A 16,151-nucleotide genomic window follows, 5' to 3' on the forward strand; every position below is an offset into this window, starting at 1 on the left:
AGGAATTTATTGCAGCGCCCCCTAATGTTCAAATATTCTGAAAAAAATAAAGTAGTTTAAGGGATGCGATATGGACATAGGCTAGCAATTTGGTGAGGATAGGCCAAATAATTTAGAAGTTGTGTGACTTCAAATATTAGGCCACACCCTTTAAATGTTCATTGGTCTATATTCTTTGAACGCAATGAGATATCAACAAGATCTTCAGTAGTTATGATGACATTGAACCAGTAATGGATCCCAGAAATTTCTGGATGAATCGGACAAAGCGTAAAAAAGTGAAAAAAATATTTTTTTACAAAATTCAAAATGGCGGAAAATCTAAGTAGGTGCATTTGATTTTCACCATTAACTTTTTTGTAGAGCAGGTCCAGGTGAACCTGTATACCAAATTTCAAGTCAATCGGTCATTGTTGAAAAAAGTTATTCGCTTTCTACCTCAAGGGGGCGCTCGAGAAAAAGGTCGATATGCAAAAATACGAAACCTTGAAAATATCGGTATTTTCGCCAGGCCTGATATGCATCTCAAATTTGACAACTTTTGGAATATGATAAAGGCCTCAAAAGGGAAACATGCTTTTTAGGCTGATTTGCTTTGGCCAATCGGTGGCGCTATGACTAGAAGTTTAAAAGTTTAAATTAGCATTATGTGATGACATACGAGGAATATGGAGCAGATTGGATAATGTATGGCCGAGTTACATCATCTTACATGTTAATGGCGAATGGCGTTTCTTTGCCGGTCCGGAGAACGCACACACTTTAATATTTTTAAAATCTTTCAAAGATGTTTGAAGACAAAGGTCTCAAGACTATACTGGCCTAGTTTGGAATGAATCGGGTTTAAACTCTAAGAGGAGTTAACTGTTTAACAACCCCCCAAAACGTGACCAAATAATGCAAAAAAGGCATATATTGAGGGATTGATTGTAGCGCCCCCTAATGTCCAAATATTATGAACAAATTAGGGTATCTTTAGGGATGTCATGTGAACATAGTCTCGTAATTTGGTGAGGATTGGCCAATTAATTTGGAAGTTAGATGTCTTTAAATATCAGGCCACACCCCTTGGATGTTCATTGGTCCATAATCTCTGAACACAATGAGATATCAACAATCTTTTACAGATTTTTGATTGCATTGAAACAATAATGAACCACAACCAGTCGTGTTTGAATCGCAACTATCGAGTTGAAAAGAATGTGTTTTTTACAAAATTCAAAATGGCGGAAAATCTAAGTGGGCGGAGCTTATGGTCATAATGTATTTTTTTTTAGAGCAGGTCTAAGCGGACATGTATGATGAATTACAAGGTAATCGGTCATTGGGGGCAAATACCGTGGCCTTTTTAACATAAAATACAGTCTAGGGGGGCGCTATTGAGCCATATTGGCATTTCAAAGCTTTTCAATCATATCAGGTAACTACATCTTTGACTCTAAATGTGTGTGCTAAGTTTAGTTACGTTTCGAGCCTTTTTAGTCCCTCCAAAGCCCCTTCGTTGTTTGACGCGAAGAATGGGTTGCCACGGCAACAGTGTTAGACGAAACATAAAATTCTTTGTCTTCTGGCATCATGAAAGTCTAACCTTTATGTGTAACAAATTTGGTGTTGATCTGATTTACCTTCTCAGAGAAGGAAGCCAAAGAAAAAACGATTTGTGTTCCCGTTACCAGAAGGTGGCGCTACCACTAAAATAAAAAATTAGACTGCACATGTCTTCAGGCCTGGAGTGTCATCACACATGGGGACTTAAGAACGGATCTGATGATGTGGAGTCGAGTTACAACGGTTTATTCGTTCACGGCGAAGGATCAATGTTTGCCGATGGAGAGATTCGCCGCAGTTCAACGTGTCGCTACGAGCTTCACAGGGAAGCATCATCAAGGTCTTAGGTCTGTTCTGGTATAATTTGAGAGGGATCTGAATAATCTGTGAGGAGAAGGGTATAAAAGTAGAAAAAAGTAACTTCCTGTTGCCATTAGGTGGCGCTAAGACCATAATAAAAATTTAGCATATGGATCTCTTCAGGGTCAGTATGTCATGATGTATGAGAAATATGGAGCAGATTACATAATGTATGGCTGAGTTACAACAACGTACATTTTCATGGCGAATGGCGTTTCTTTGCCGGTCCGGCAAACGCACATAGTTTAATATTTTTTAAATCCTTCGATGATTTTTTAAGACAAAGGTCTCGAGAACATACTGCCCAAGTTTGGAATGAATCGGGTTTAAGCTCTAGGAGGAGTTAACTGTTTTACAACCCCTAAAAACATGAAAAAAGGCCAAAAAGGCATATTTTGAGGGATTGATTGTAGCGCCCTCTAATGTTCAAATATGATGAAAAAATCAAGGTAGGTTGAGCTCGTCCTTGTGGACATAGGCTACCAATTTGGTGAAGATAGACCAAGTGATTTGGAAGTTAGGTGTCTATATATATTAGGCCACACCCTTGGATGTTCATTGGCCCATATCCTCTGAACGCAATAAGATATCGACAATTCCTGAAAATTATTCCTTCAAATTGAACCAATAATGAACCTCAGAAATATTGTTCGGAATCGGAACAAGCGTTTTGAAAGAAAGTGCACAAAAACAGTTTTTTACAAAATTCTAAATGGCGGAAAATCTAAGGAGGCGGAGCTTACGGCTCCAAGAGGATTTTTTGTAGAGCAGGTCAAATCTGACCTGTAAACCAAATCTCAAGTCAATCGGTCATCGGGGGAAGAAATGTAAATTATTTGAAAACAAAAAAAATGTAGGGGGCGCTACAGAGCCATTTCTTTATACACTAATACGAAAACTCAATAATATAAAATTGTTCACCAGTCTGCTTGTGCGTGTGGAATTTCAGTCTGCTGGGGCGCACCGTGTAGAACGGGCACTCGGTAGAGCGCATACCTTCGCATATCACAAGATTGGGCATTGAATTATGAACATGTTGGCATTAGTTGCATGCCAATTGGATAGAAATTGACCGTGCTATGGTAAAAAGAAGATTATAACCTTGACCTTGACCTTTGACCCGATCGATCCCAAAATCTAATCAAATGGTCCCCGGATAATAACCAATCATCCCACCAAATTTCATGCGATTCAAGAAGATTTTGACCTTTTCATGACCTTGACCTTTGACCCGATCGATCCCAAAGTCTAATCAAATGGTCCCCGGATAATAACCAATCATCCCACCAAATTTCATGCGATTCGGTTTAATACTTTTTGAGTTATGCGAGTAACACACATACAAATGAATAAATAAATTAGTGCTGTGAAAAACAACGCGTTAACTCAGTTAATTAAATTACAGGTTTAACTAGTTGTTTTTTTAACGCATTTAACGCATGCGCAGAATGAGCTTCCAATCCGTCTGTTGTTGGTCGTCGGGACGAAAAAAAAGTCACTTGCAAAATGAGCTTCCAATCCACCTCTTCAATCTGAACTCTGTCCGCTCTCATGCAGACGGTCTGTTCATCGGTAATGATCCTTCCGCAGGTTCACCTACGGAAACCTTGTTACGACTTTTACTTCCTGTAGATCAGGGGTCTCAACACGTCGATCGCGACCTGCCAGTCGATCGCGGCGTAGTGTTGGTAGATCGCATGACATTAAAGAGATTGGCCCGCCCCCTGACATGTTCTCTAGAGCACGTCTTTGTTCTTTTATTAAACTAAAGTCTGTTGTTGATCGTATCTCCACAGCAGCATGTCATTTCTGTCTCTTCGCGTTGCGTTAACACTTATCGATCTCCGTCTCGCGCGCCACAGAGCTCCGTGCGCGCGCATTGGGACCGAGCAAAAAAAAAGTCACTTGTCAAACTGTCCACCTGTCCGTGTCGGTGAGGTTTCAGCTTTGCAGCGGTGTCCCCGCCGTCCCTTTCATCACGGCCCAGTTCATGAAGAAAACCCACACAGTCAGTTTGCCTCAGCAGCTGCTAGAGGAAGACTAGAGGCCTTTAGATTGTATCATGGTGGAGTTAATGGTTGACAAACGAGAAAAATGTTCTGTTTATCCCTCCTGTTACCTTTACATTTACTAACATAATTTACCCTCGGGGTCAATTTGACCCCAGCAATTAAAACCTCCAGAAAATTATTAGAATTAATATTGCTTCCCAAGTTTAAGTGTGAGGTACTTTATGTTTGTTTGTTGACAACCTAAATAGCCCTTTAAATAAATAAAAAAGTTGATATTTCTTATAAGTTTGACACAGTGAAAAACAGCCGGGGGTCAAATTGACCCCAAAGAACACCGACATTAAACATTGAATGGGGTCAAATTGACCCGAAAGGTAACAGGAGGGTTAAACATTCTGTTTAGGATGAAGATGTATTAATGTTCCATATGGAAGAAAACTGCTAAATAACTGCTGAGTTGCAGCACCATTGTATAGAAGAATGTATAAATGTATATATCCGTTTTTTGTCATAAATCTCTATGTTCTCACAAAATATACCGAGAATATCGGTAATATGTGATTAATCATGATTAATCCACAAAAACCTGTGATTAACCCGATTAAAAATTGTAATCGTTTCACAGCCCTAAAATAAATACACGGCGATCAAAACATAACCTTCCGCATTTTCAATGCGAAGGTAACAACAGCTTTTACGCATAATACAAATATAATCCGTCTTTATGCTCATCATGAGGCAGAGACCTTCACCTCGGCGCCCTTCAGCTGATGCAAAGAGTCGGAGATGGACGGGTTAGTTAATGAAACGTCCTTCTGGAGCAGATTGATTTGTTCAAGAGACGGCGGACAATGAATCGCTCAAGGTCAAACAAGGACACACACACGGCTTCGTCAACAACTTAACTCTCTTCATTCAACGACCTCGTGAAATATCTCGGCTTTAACGGGGATGAAAATAAAAAGTGCTCTTCTTATGAACAGACATTTTGGTTTCGATACAGTCGATCAAATCATTACTTCATGACTAATTAAAAACTCAGAATATAAACTCCGATTTTGCCGAGGGGTCAGGAATATATTTGGAAAGTGAAAGTAGGCGGCGGTCTGCTTACGTCAACGTAATGAAGCGATAGTAGGTCGTGGCTTTTTGTCTGTCAGCTTGTTCCAGAGATGCTCTGCCCCCTAGTGGCCAACATCCATCAAAGCATCTTTAACAAACGGCTTTACAAATGTAGCAGTGGCAGGTGAATGTTGGGAGTATCACACATTATTGGCAGGAAAGCATCAAAGACTTGAAGACCTGAAAAGTTAAATGTCTCCCCAGTTCCTCATTAAGATAGATAGATAGATAGATAGATATATACTTTATTAATCCCCAAGGGGAAATTTGTCGTCACAGTAGCAGCACCAATAAACTAAACACACGAGAATAAAATATAAAAAACAGGGATGAAAAATATAGATGTATACAAGTAAAAGATAAAATTAAAAATGAAGTATATATATGTATATAAAATGAAACATATATGTATATATATACACACATAAACAAATATAATACAATGACTGTGCAAAGTAAAATATAAATATATTAATAATATATAAAATACAAAATAAAATATATATGTATATATATATATACAACATATATGCATACACAATACAATACTAATGACTGCAGTGTAAAAATTAAATTAAATATAAAAATATTAAATATAGACAGAGTGTGCAAAATGCAAAGTGTGTGTATGTGTGTCGTGTAAATGTGCTTCAAACAGGAAGCTCTCAATCCGACCAGCGCGGGGATCCCAGCAGCGTTGTAGTTCTGCAGGATGTTTGGAGAAATCCTCCGCAGCCAGATCAATGCGGCGGAGCCTTTTATTAAATACAGCTGTAATACAGTAAATCCTGCATCCTGGCCAAGAATCTTTTTCTGTTCCTTTCCTTTTTTCTCTCTCTCTGTGTTTTCTTTTCACTGTTCTGCTCTCTTCTGGTTGTCTTCGCCTCGTTGACAGTGGACAGGAGCCAGAGGAGGGACTTGACACCGAGCATTCGTCTCTCTTCCCGTCCGTCAGCGCGGCCTTTAACAGCGCACCTGTCGCACTGCGTGCCGTGTGCGCCGTCACCTGGCCGCCGCCTCGCCATCACGTGTGCTTTCTCTCTATCAGATAACAGAAACAACCCACTTCAGTCCAAGTGTTGAACTCATAGGGCTAAACTGTGAGGAACTATGAACCGGTCACGAAACAGTCTCAACGTAATCCTGAAGCCTCGCTGTGCTCTACACCAGTGATATACATCAACGTTTGGCCATTCCTATGAAGTTATTCTGATTTACTCTCATTACCTTCGCATTGAAAATGCGGAAGGTTATGTTTTGATCGCCGTGTATTTATTTATTTATTTGTATGCGTGTTATTCGCATAATAAAAAAAGTTTTAAACCGAATCGCATGAAATTTGGTGGGATGATTGGTTATTATCCGGGGACCATTTGATTAGATTTTGGGATCGATCGGGTCAAAGGTCAAGGTCATGGAAAGGTCAACATCTTCTTTTTATCATGGCGCGGTCAATTTTTATCCAATTGGCATGCAACTAATGACAACATGTTCATAATTCAATTCCCAATCTTGTGATATGCGAAGGTATGCGCTCTACTGAGTGCCCATTCTCGTTTAATTCTTGGTCTTGCTCATTTTTTTCTGACCTGCCTTCACACCTTTTGTCTTCCATTCTTTGTTTCATTCACTCCTGCCCTCTTCTTTCTCTCTCTCAAATACTTAATATGCTTTTAATTGCCCACACCCTCCCTCTCACCCCTCTACTTTTGACCTCTGACCTTTCACACCGGAAAACCCTGGTACGCGCGGTGGTATGCGCGGTGGGTTTAATCCGAGCCCGAGGCAGAAAGCAGAGCTCTCGTCTCTGAACCTCGGCCCCCTCGATATCCGTCCTAATCCCCTCCCTGTGGGGGCGGACACCTCCCCTCGCGTGACTGACGAGCCACGTCGAAACACCCGATGTGGTCCAGCCGGTGGACTTTCGCTTCTTTCCTTCTCCGCCCCCGACAGTCGAACCTGCTCCTCCCACTGCGCCCCACTTACTGTAGGTTGAAGCGGGCAGCAGGGCTGTGTCAGATGTTGGTCTTTGATATGCTAATTAATTCCTCTTTTTTCACGTCTTTTTGAATCATCGACCGGTCGAGATGCCAACGCGGCAGAGATCCTGGGCGCCGCGGGAGACGTTGCCGAGAGCGTTCTGCTCAGTCGGTGATTTGCACTTGTTCCTCCATCAGGGCCTAAAAGAAGAAAAGCACTTCAATCAGCTGAGAACAATGCATGTTGGGTAATGTGAGGCGGTGACAGGCGGACGCTCACGCGCTCTTCTTTTGTAAAGGCTCAAGCTCAAGGTAACAAAAGCACACAGAAATGAAATGAATAAACAAAAACACAAGGAGGTACACACATGAGAAATGAGAAGTCCCACACAGACACAAATATACATATAATGTGTTCAACAATGAAACATAATAATGCTTTGACATAAGACAAAGACCTTTGGAGGGAGATTTCATCGATGCATTAACCCTTAATTAATAATTTCATAAATACACTACCGTTCAAAAGTTTGGGGTCATCCAGACAATTTCGTGTCTTCCATGAAAACTAACTTTTATTTATCAAATGAATTGAAAATTGAATAGAAATTATAGTCAAGACATTGACAAGGTTAGAAATAATGATTAATATTTGCAGTATTAATTTTGTTCTTCAAACTTCAAGCTCAAAGGAAGGCCAGTTGTATAGCTTATATCACCAGCATAACTGTTTTCAGCTGTGCTAACATAATTGCACAAGGGTTTTCTAATCAGATATTAGTCTTCTAAGGCGATTAGCAAACACAATGTACCATTAGAACACTGGAGTGATCGTTGATGGAAATGGGCCTCTATACACCTATGGATATATTTCATTAGCAGTGGCGGCTCCTGAAAAAATTCTCAGGGGGGGGCAATTTTTTTGATAATGATTAACCCAAAACCACAGACCTTCAGACAGCTGTCTATGTGTAGCTTCGTCACAATGCCATCAAGTCATGTGACTCCAGTCAGTGTGACGGCTGACTGAACTCTGTCTGTGAGCTTGCAGTTAGTTCATAAGCAGACAGACAGTCTGAGGCAGTCTGTGAGCTGTCTGTCAGTAATCCAGCTCCTGGTCTTTGATTTGGTGATTTTTTTCAACAAGATTTAAATAATAATAATAAATATGAGATCCCCATTTGTGACTCCTGCATCTGTGCTTTTTCAAATAATAGAAGAAATACAATTGCAATCACTTTCAAGTAAACCGGATTGCTCCACCAGACAAGAAAAAAGCTCAATGTTGAGCTTTTGTTTTGAAGGGCAACAGCAGAAAAGCCGAACTCACGGAGGTAAGACCTGGCAAGTCGCCAAGAATCTCGGCTGTCGCGCACGCGCAGGCGTAACCTGTTAATGCCGTAACGTAAACATGTACACGAAGGTACAGGCATCTCAACATTTATTTATTGATGACTTAGTTTTATGTCTTTGTACTTTGACCTTGTGTAATATGTGAAGTTATCAATAAAGGTCTTTCTGCATTTCACCTGCGCCTCACCTGTAGTGGTACGTTCCTCTTTCAGGGAGCACAGCTGACAACACGGCTGTCAGAGAACCCGTTTACAGGCGTTCATTAAAATCAGGCGGAGATCTTTTCTGACGTCGATCGTCAGGAAGAAAACGTTTCAGAAGAGACTTTAGAAAATGTTCGAGAATGAGGAACAATGTGTTTCTGATTTTATTTTCATTTCATATTGGAGAGTGACAGCGAACGTCTCCGAGATCGACCGGTCGATCGAGATCGACGTGTTGGCGACCGCTGCTCTAGGCGGTCCTACTTCTGTTGTTGCCAATGTGTCTTCATTGTTACGCCGACCGAAAGGAGTCTCTTTCAAAGAAAGAATTGAATCGCTGCTGTTTCCCTGAGCACCGGCCATCTCGACTGAATACGCCTCTGTCGAAGCTGTATGTCGTATTGATACGCTTTTACGTCGATTACTTATGACAAGACCTGGAGGGGCGACTCCTCCCGGAAGCCATAGAGAATGCATTGAGAGCTCTGTTTTGTGAAAAAAATGGGTTTAACATTGGAGTCAATGGGAGAGGTCTGGGGCGATTTTCATTTCGCCCAAAGTCGCCCCAGAAGGGGCGGGGCCATTTGAAGCACGACTTTAGGCTGACTGAATGACTGTTACCTGATTGGACAATGACACACAGAGGCAGATCAGACGTCTAGTGGTAGAATGAGACTTTTTTTTTTTTTTTTTTTTCTTTTTTCTTTTCCCCCGAGGCAGTGCGTCGCCCCAATCGCCCTTATGGACAAGCCGCCCCTGTTCATTAGAAACCAGACGTTTCCACCTAGAATAGTCATTTACCACATTAACAATGTATAGAGAGTATTTTTGATGAATGTTATCTTTATTGAAAAAACAGTGCTTTACTTTGAAAAATAAAGACATTTCTAAGTGACCCCAAACTTTTGAACGGTAGTGTATATAAATATATATATATAAACTATTATGAAATTATTAATGAAGGGTTAATGCATTCATATATATATATAAACTATTATGAAATTATTAATTAAGGGTTAATGCATTCATATACATATATATGAATGTTTTTAGAAAATGGGAAACTCACTTTTAATATTTTAGAACATATTTATCTTCAGACTTGATTCAGACTAATCACATGGTAATTCATAAATAAAACGTTAGTTGGAAGTTAATTTTGAATTTAATAAATACAAAATTATCAAAACAATTATTATCATTTAAGTAAACTAACTTTACATTTTTATAAAGTTATTTGAAAGATTTAAAATAAATGAAGATTGAATGGCATTGTTCAGGAGTGACAACAGAAATTCAGACTGGGACTTCATAACTACTGAGACCCCCCCCCCCCCCTCTATAAAAACATGAAACATTTTAGTAGATCATATTCCAAACAATACCATGTGTAAACAAACATTCTGAAAGGAACGTATTTCCTTGTTCTAACAAAAGTAGCATCACTTTGTCGAATAGATCCCACAGAATTCAGGGAACTTAAAATGCGTATCTGGTGTCTTCGCTTTGACACCAGAACCGGCGCCGGAACCCGAACCCGACCGCAGGCGGGCCGTAAATCACGCCGGCCGTTTGGCAGAAGTCGTGGATCATCGTACAATGGCTAATTAAAGCCGGATCAATCCTCGTGCCACTGGCTCTTTCTTTACGCTGCGTCTACAGAGAGCAGTCCCACGGTACCTCCAGTGAGGAGGAGGAGGAGGCCTGAGATGCTCTAGGCTAGAAAAGAGGCTGCCACTCATATTTGTACAGAGGACAAAGCCACGCCGGCTCTCTGGCACCGTATGAAAGATGTGTTTTCACAGCGCGTACAACTCTTCTTTTTTTTCCTCTCCTTCATCTCCCTTTTTTCTAAATGCCATTGCCAGATTTCAGGAGAACAAGTGGTCAGCGCAATGTAAGATAGTCCGGGGTCGGCCGAGGTCAGAGTTCACATCTGAGTTTCTTAAAATGCGAAAGGTTATGTTTTGATCGGCGTGTATTAGTATGCGTGCGTGTTATTCGCATAACTCAAAAAGTATTAAACCGAATCGCATGAAATTTAGTGGGATGATTGGTTATTATCCGGGGACCATTTGATTAGATTTAGGTATCGATCGGGTCAAAGGTCAAGGTCAAAGTCATGAAAATGTCAAAATATTATTTTTACCTATAGCGCGGTCAATTTGTATCCAATTGGCATGCAACTAATGCCAACATGTTCATAATTCAATGCCCAATCTTGTGATATGCGAAGGTATGCGCTCTACCGAGTGCCCGTTCTAGTTAATGTTGTGGCGCCGTGCTGTGAATACTTACAACGAAAAAGGCAGTTTAGATACTAAGAGAGCGTCGGTACGAGTCTCAAAGGAATGCTTCAGCCCCAAAATGAGACTCTAGAAATAAGAAATAAGAAAAATTGAAGATGACAAAAGCTCAATATGTTGGTTCATTTGGCTCAGACGTGGTCGTCCATCATCTATGCACTGGAAACAGGCAGGAATACTTCTTATTTTGTAATAAGATTGGGTTTATGTACTTAATATAACATAAAGGATGATGTTACATTATATGTACCCATTTTCATTTATTTCAAGAACGGCCCGGTGGATCTCTTAATTTTTTTAAAGAATTTTAGATTGTGTGTGTACCTGCATGTGTGTGCTTTGCCGTCTGCTGTGTGTGTGTGTCTGTGTGTTTGTATGTCTGTCGACACGCTCTCACTCCCAGCGCGTCAAATACGGACTTTCAACGAACACCGCTTTACATTAGTTATTTTACCGTAATTTACTTTATTGACACCAGTTGCGTAACAAAGCGTAGTTGATCATAAAAAAAACCCACTTATTTCAAAACTAACCACACTTTTTTCCTCTTCCTAACCACAGAGCCTAATTTTATTTAGATATCATGAGAATGGGAAGGATGTGGGGACACAGTTGAACTTGACCTTTGACCTAAAAAATATAATCAGTTCATTCTTGAATCCAGGTGGACTTTTGTAAAAAAAGATTAAGAAATCCACCGGGCCGTTCTTGAAATAAATGAAAATGGGTACATATAATATAACATCATCCTTTATGTTATATTAAGGACATAAACCCAATCTTATTACAAAATAAGAAGTATTCCTGCCTGTTTCTAGTGCATAGATGATGGACGACCACGTCTGAGCCGAATGAACCAACATATTGAGATTTTGCCATCTTCAATTTTTCTTATTTCTTATTTCTAGAGTCTGTATTTTGTATTTTCTTCTTGTTTTAACAACACTTGGAAACACTGTGTTACAATGACATGGATATGATATATCTGTGCATGTCTTTGAGTCTTCATGACCATATTAAGAGATTAGAGACGGTGCTGGAGACACGGGGAAAACAAACTCTCTTCAGTTAGGTGTCAGAATGAGCAGGCAGACGGTGGATGATGATTCACAGAGAGAGGAAGACGCCTTCTGTTTCGCCCTCTGCCGCCTCCTCTGAGATCTCGTCCATGTGACACAAACAAACGGCGGATATTTCAACCCAGCAGGCAACAGATGAAAGGTGATTTTACAGGTCGGTCGGGTTGGAAATGATGCCCATGTGAGCAAAAGGAGGAGGAGGAGGGAGGAGGAAGAGGTAGAGGAGGGACGGTGGAAATAAATGCAGAGGATTTTTTTAAACTTTAGAACAAAAACATGTAATAATCCACGACAGTTTTATATAAATAAAAAAGGCACCAGTGTATCCAACATGCTGCCAGTTCTTGAAAGTACATTAGTGGTCTAAACACGCGGCGTCTGGTCCCTCGTTTCCAGGAAAAAACGTCCGTCGCAGAAAAGGAACATGTCTGGTTTCCCCGTATTAAAAAGAATAAGACATTCGCATGAGAAGTGATCGCAACCAAAAGTGAAAAGAGAAGTAAACAGGAGAAGAGCATCATCCTGACTTACGCTACCTCCTCATTTCACTGCGATACATAAGGTGGCAGCTGGCTGTCATTTCCAGTGAATATCACAATATATAAATGCAGAGGGAAAGTATTCCCTCTGAGTCAGATCTCAAGCGCACAGCCGAAAGGTCAAAGTAAATAAAAGACCTCAACGTGATGTTCTCGGGTTCTTAGTCCGTTAATAAGAAGACACGACAAGTTTGATTTTATTATAATTACAATAAAGTTTTAGTCCTGTGTTATTATAATATATAGATAATATTCAAGTCCCTACATGTTTGGCTCAGTCAGTTGGGTTGTCATGGAGCCCTGTGACCTCCACTGATATATATTTTAAAAATCTTTTTTAATATTTCAGTCTTTCAATTTGTATGGTTGTTAATCTTCATTGGGACTTTGTCATTGTTAAAGTTTCCTCACCACAATAAATAAACCGTGTATATATACATAAATATATATATATTTCTATATAAATAAAATATACATATTTATATATATATAAATAAAATATATATATTTTTATATATACTGTATATATAAATATATATATATATATATATTTTTTAGACCATGCTTTCAGATGGAAGATCCTCAGGGGAGAAATAATTGCTGATTGTTACACATCCATTTTATTCCCACATGCTTTTCTTTTCCAAGCCTGCTGATAAGTTCTAATGGGGCACTTATGAAGCCGTCTCATTTTCCCTCGAAAAACAATGACATCACCCTCATTTCGCGCTCTCCAGAGGTGGAGCTGTTGAATAAACAATACAGATTACAGTTGCCTCTGCTTGTTTCTGCAGCGGCGCTGCTGGACCCCTTTGCAGCGACCTCTTCACAGATGAGGTGAGAGCGCCGGCTAGTTTAATCCAGACGATAAATAGATCACATGAGTCGGTGTAGATCCTGTATATTCGGACACGGCAGCTTTGAGCCATCCCGCTTTTGTCTTAGAGAGGTCAGCTGACTTTGACCTGAGCTCTGCCGACCCGACGCGTCCTGGCGGGCCCGGTCGCCGATGATTGATCACCCCGTATCTCTCCCTAGTGAATCACAGCCTTAATCGATCATGCTTTTGGTAACAGATCCTTTTTTTTTTTTTTTTTTGCCCAGCTCCTGAAAAGGCTTGGCCAGCGCCGCGGCTTCTCCCTCGCGATGAATGGCCCGCATCCTGAGCCAGACCATGCTGTGGGCGGGCCTTTGTTTCCCTGACGGATGGCTTCGTCTTGTTGAACGCCTTCCAGGAAATCGTTACCGACTTGATCCGACGGTGCCGTTGACTGGCAGAGGCTGGCGGCGCCTGCTGCCAAGCACGGACAGCTGCCGCGGAGCGGGCGGCGGCGGCCCGGCCTACCGACCGCCGCTTGCTGAGGCGGCCCTCTGCAAGAAACTTCAGTTTCACAGCACGAGTCATTTCCCGCTGCACATTTGCATTTGTTCCTTGATCACTGATAGAAGTCTGTGTTCATTTGTCAGTGGGCAAAAAGCCAGACTAATTTGCAGCCCGATTTACACCTTTTCTTTTCTTTTCACCAGCATAGCATTCTCCAGTTCAATGACTGCACCTGATTGGGCCAACATACCGATCACTGGGGTTCTATACCGTTGTGCTCAATCTGTAAACTGATTGTGAATGTCAGAGGTGATTAATTTTGAAGTTTTTTCAATAAGATTATGGAACAAAGCACAAAGTCGCAGGTGCCAGCGAGAAGCAGCTCGCACGACACCTTCACAGAAAACACCGGGGTTTAACAAAAAAAGGAACATGTGTCACGTTCTGCAACGATTCTGAGGACAGCAGCAGAGACTCAAGAGCAGAGAAACACACGGGAATCAAGGTGCGGTGATAAAAACCCTCACGAGGGTGAGGCACACAGGAAGTACAGATAACATGTCACAGAAAAAGGATACTCAATACCAGTGGTGTATAGTAACGAAGTAGAAGTACTTCGTTACTTTACTTAAGTCGTTTTTTTGGGTATCTGTACTTTATTTTACTACTTATATTTCTGTTTACTTTTACTTTTACTTCACTACATTTTGCAATGAAAACTTGTACTTTTACTCCGATACATTTCCCCTGAAACAGTATCGTTACTCGTTACTACGGGGAAAAAATAATCATGAGACAAAACATCGGGGACTGTGGTGGAACCTGAACGCAGCACGAGCACCAGGTTGGGGGTCAGTGGTCCTTGCCGCGTGTTTTCTCTTCCCAGTGATGCCCAGGATGCTAGCGAGCGAGCGGCTACAGATACGACTCGTTTCATGTGGAGCAGCAATGGAAGCTACTCTAACAACCACGGGGACCAAGATCAACGTCCGTGGCCATATTTGGGCGAACTCTTTTCTTTTGTCGGAGTGAAAGTTTCTTCCTCCCGGATGAAGTGCCTCTTATGCCGACCGAAAGCTACGGAGATATTGGCCTTCAACAACTCACCAACCTCAGGAAACACATTGAGGTAAATTAAGATTAATCCCATGAGCCGCAATGTTAATGTTTAGTCATCATAAACCTGTTAAGATATCTAGCAGTGTTGTCCTCAGGATTGTAGTAAGTTATATCTTTGGCAGGAGAGGGGAAGACCGGTGTCTGATTGTCCTCCGCATGTTGTACGTTAGGCTAACGTTCGCTAGCTATCGTCAATTAAATGAGACCATTAGCGTGAGTGGAGCAGACGGATCTCTAGCAAGTTAATGAGCTGAAGAAGTGTTGACAGTTGTGAAAATGTGTTGATTTGAGTCGTCTTAGCTATAATATAATGCTAATCATTACAGCATTATTATAATTATTTGTATTAATATTATAAGAGTGACGGTCCAGTAATGGCGACGATATTGATTTGGGACTGTTGTTGTGTTTAACTACAGAGATACAAGTACATATTCACAAATCAACTCTGGATGCACGGACAGCGCATGAAACTAAATGTATAAACCTCAAATTAAAACAAACTATTTTGGACAAAACTTTAGGTTGGGGTCATGACATGTTAGGAAGTGTTATTAATTCTATCATGTCTGTAATACTCTCACTTTATTTCAGGAATGGACTACATCAAGCAGCACATGGAAGAACCCTCCCTGCAGCTAGGTGATGCCACCAGGTCCAGTTCATCTGATGAAGAGGACTTCTTCATCTCAAGCGCATGACAGCAGCAAACAGCTGGATGGAGACGTGGATCACGTTGACTTGATGAAATGCTTCCCAACTGTGTGCTGCTGTCTGTGAAGCTAGACACACTCTACCTGCACCAGGGCCTGTGAAGCTAGACACACTCTACCTGCATCAGGGCCTGTGAAGCTAGACACACTCTACCTGCACCAGGGCCTGTGAAGCTAGACACACTCTACCTGCATCAGGGCCTGTGAAGCTAGACACACTCTACCTGCATCAGGGCCTGTGAAGCTAGACACACTCTACCTGCATCAGGGCCTGTGAAGCTAGACACACTCTACCTGCATCAGGGCCTGTGAAGCTAGACACACTCTACCTGCATCAGGGCCTGTGAAGCTAGACACACTCTACCTGCATCAGGGCCTGTGAAGCTAGACACACTCTACCTACATCAGGGCCTGTGAAGCTAGACACACTCTACCTGCATCAGGTGAACGGCTCTTCAGCATCGCAGGACTCGTCTTCAGCCCCAGAAGAGCGA

At 41.3% G+C, this 16,151-nt stretch overlaps 1 long non-coding RNA gene across 1 annotated transcript; it reads left to right on the forward strand.

Moving 5' to 3' along the window:
• Positions 1 to 14,652: 14,652 nt before the first annotated feature.
• LOC130201211 (uncharacterized) lies at positions 14,653 to 15,779 on the forward strand. The gene is made up of 3 exons (XR_008833148.1): positions 14,653 to 14,954; positions 15,364 to 15,423; positions 15,539 to 15,779. It is a non-coding gene; the product is annotated as an uncharacterized LOC130201211 (long non-coding RNA).
• Positions 15,780 to 16,151: the final 372 nt, after the last annotated feature.

The sequence above is a fragment of the Pseudoliparis swirei genome, chromosome 11, assembly GCF_029220125.1.
Source record: "Pseudoliparis swirei isolate HS2019 ecotype Mariana Trench chromosome 11, NWPU_hadal_v1, whole genome shotgun sequence".
Lineage (NCBI taxonomy): Eukaryota > Metazoa > Chordata > Actinopteri > Perciformes > Liparidae > Pseudoliparis > Pseudoliparis swirei.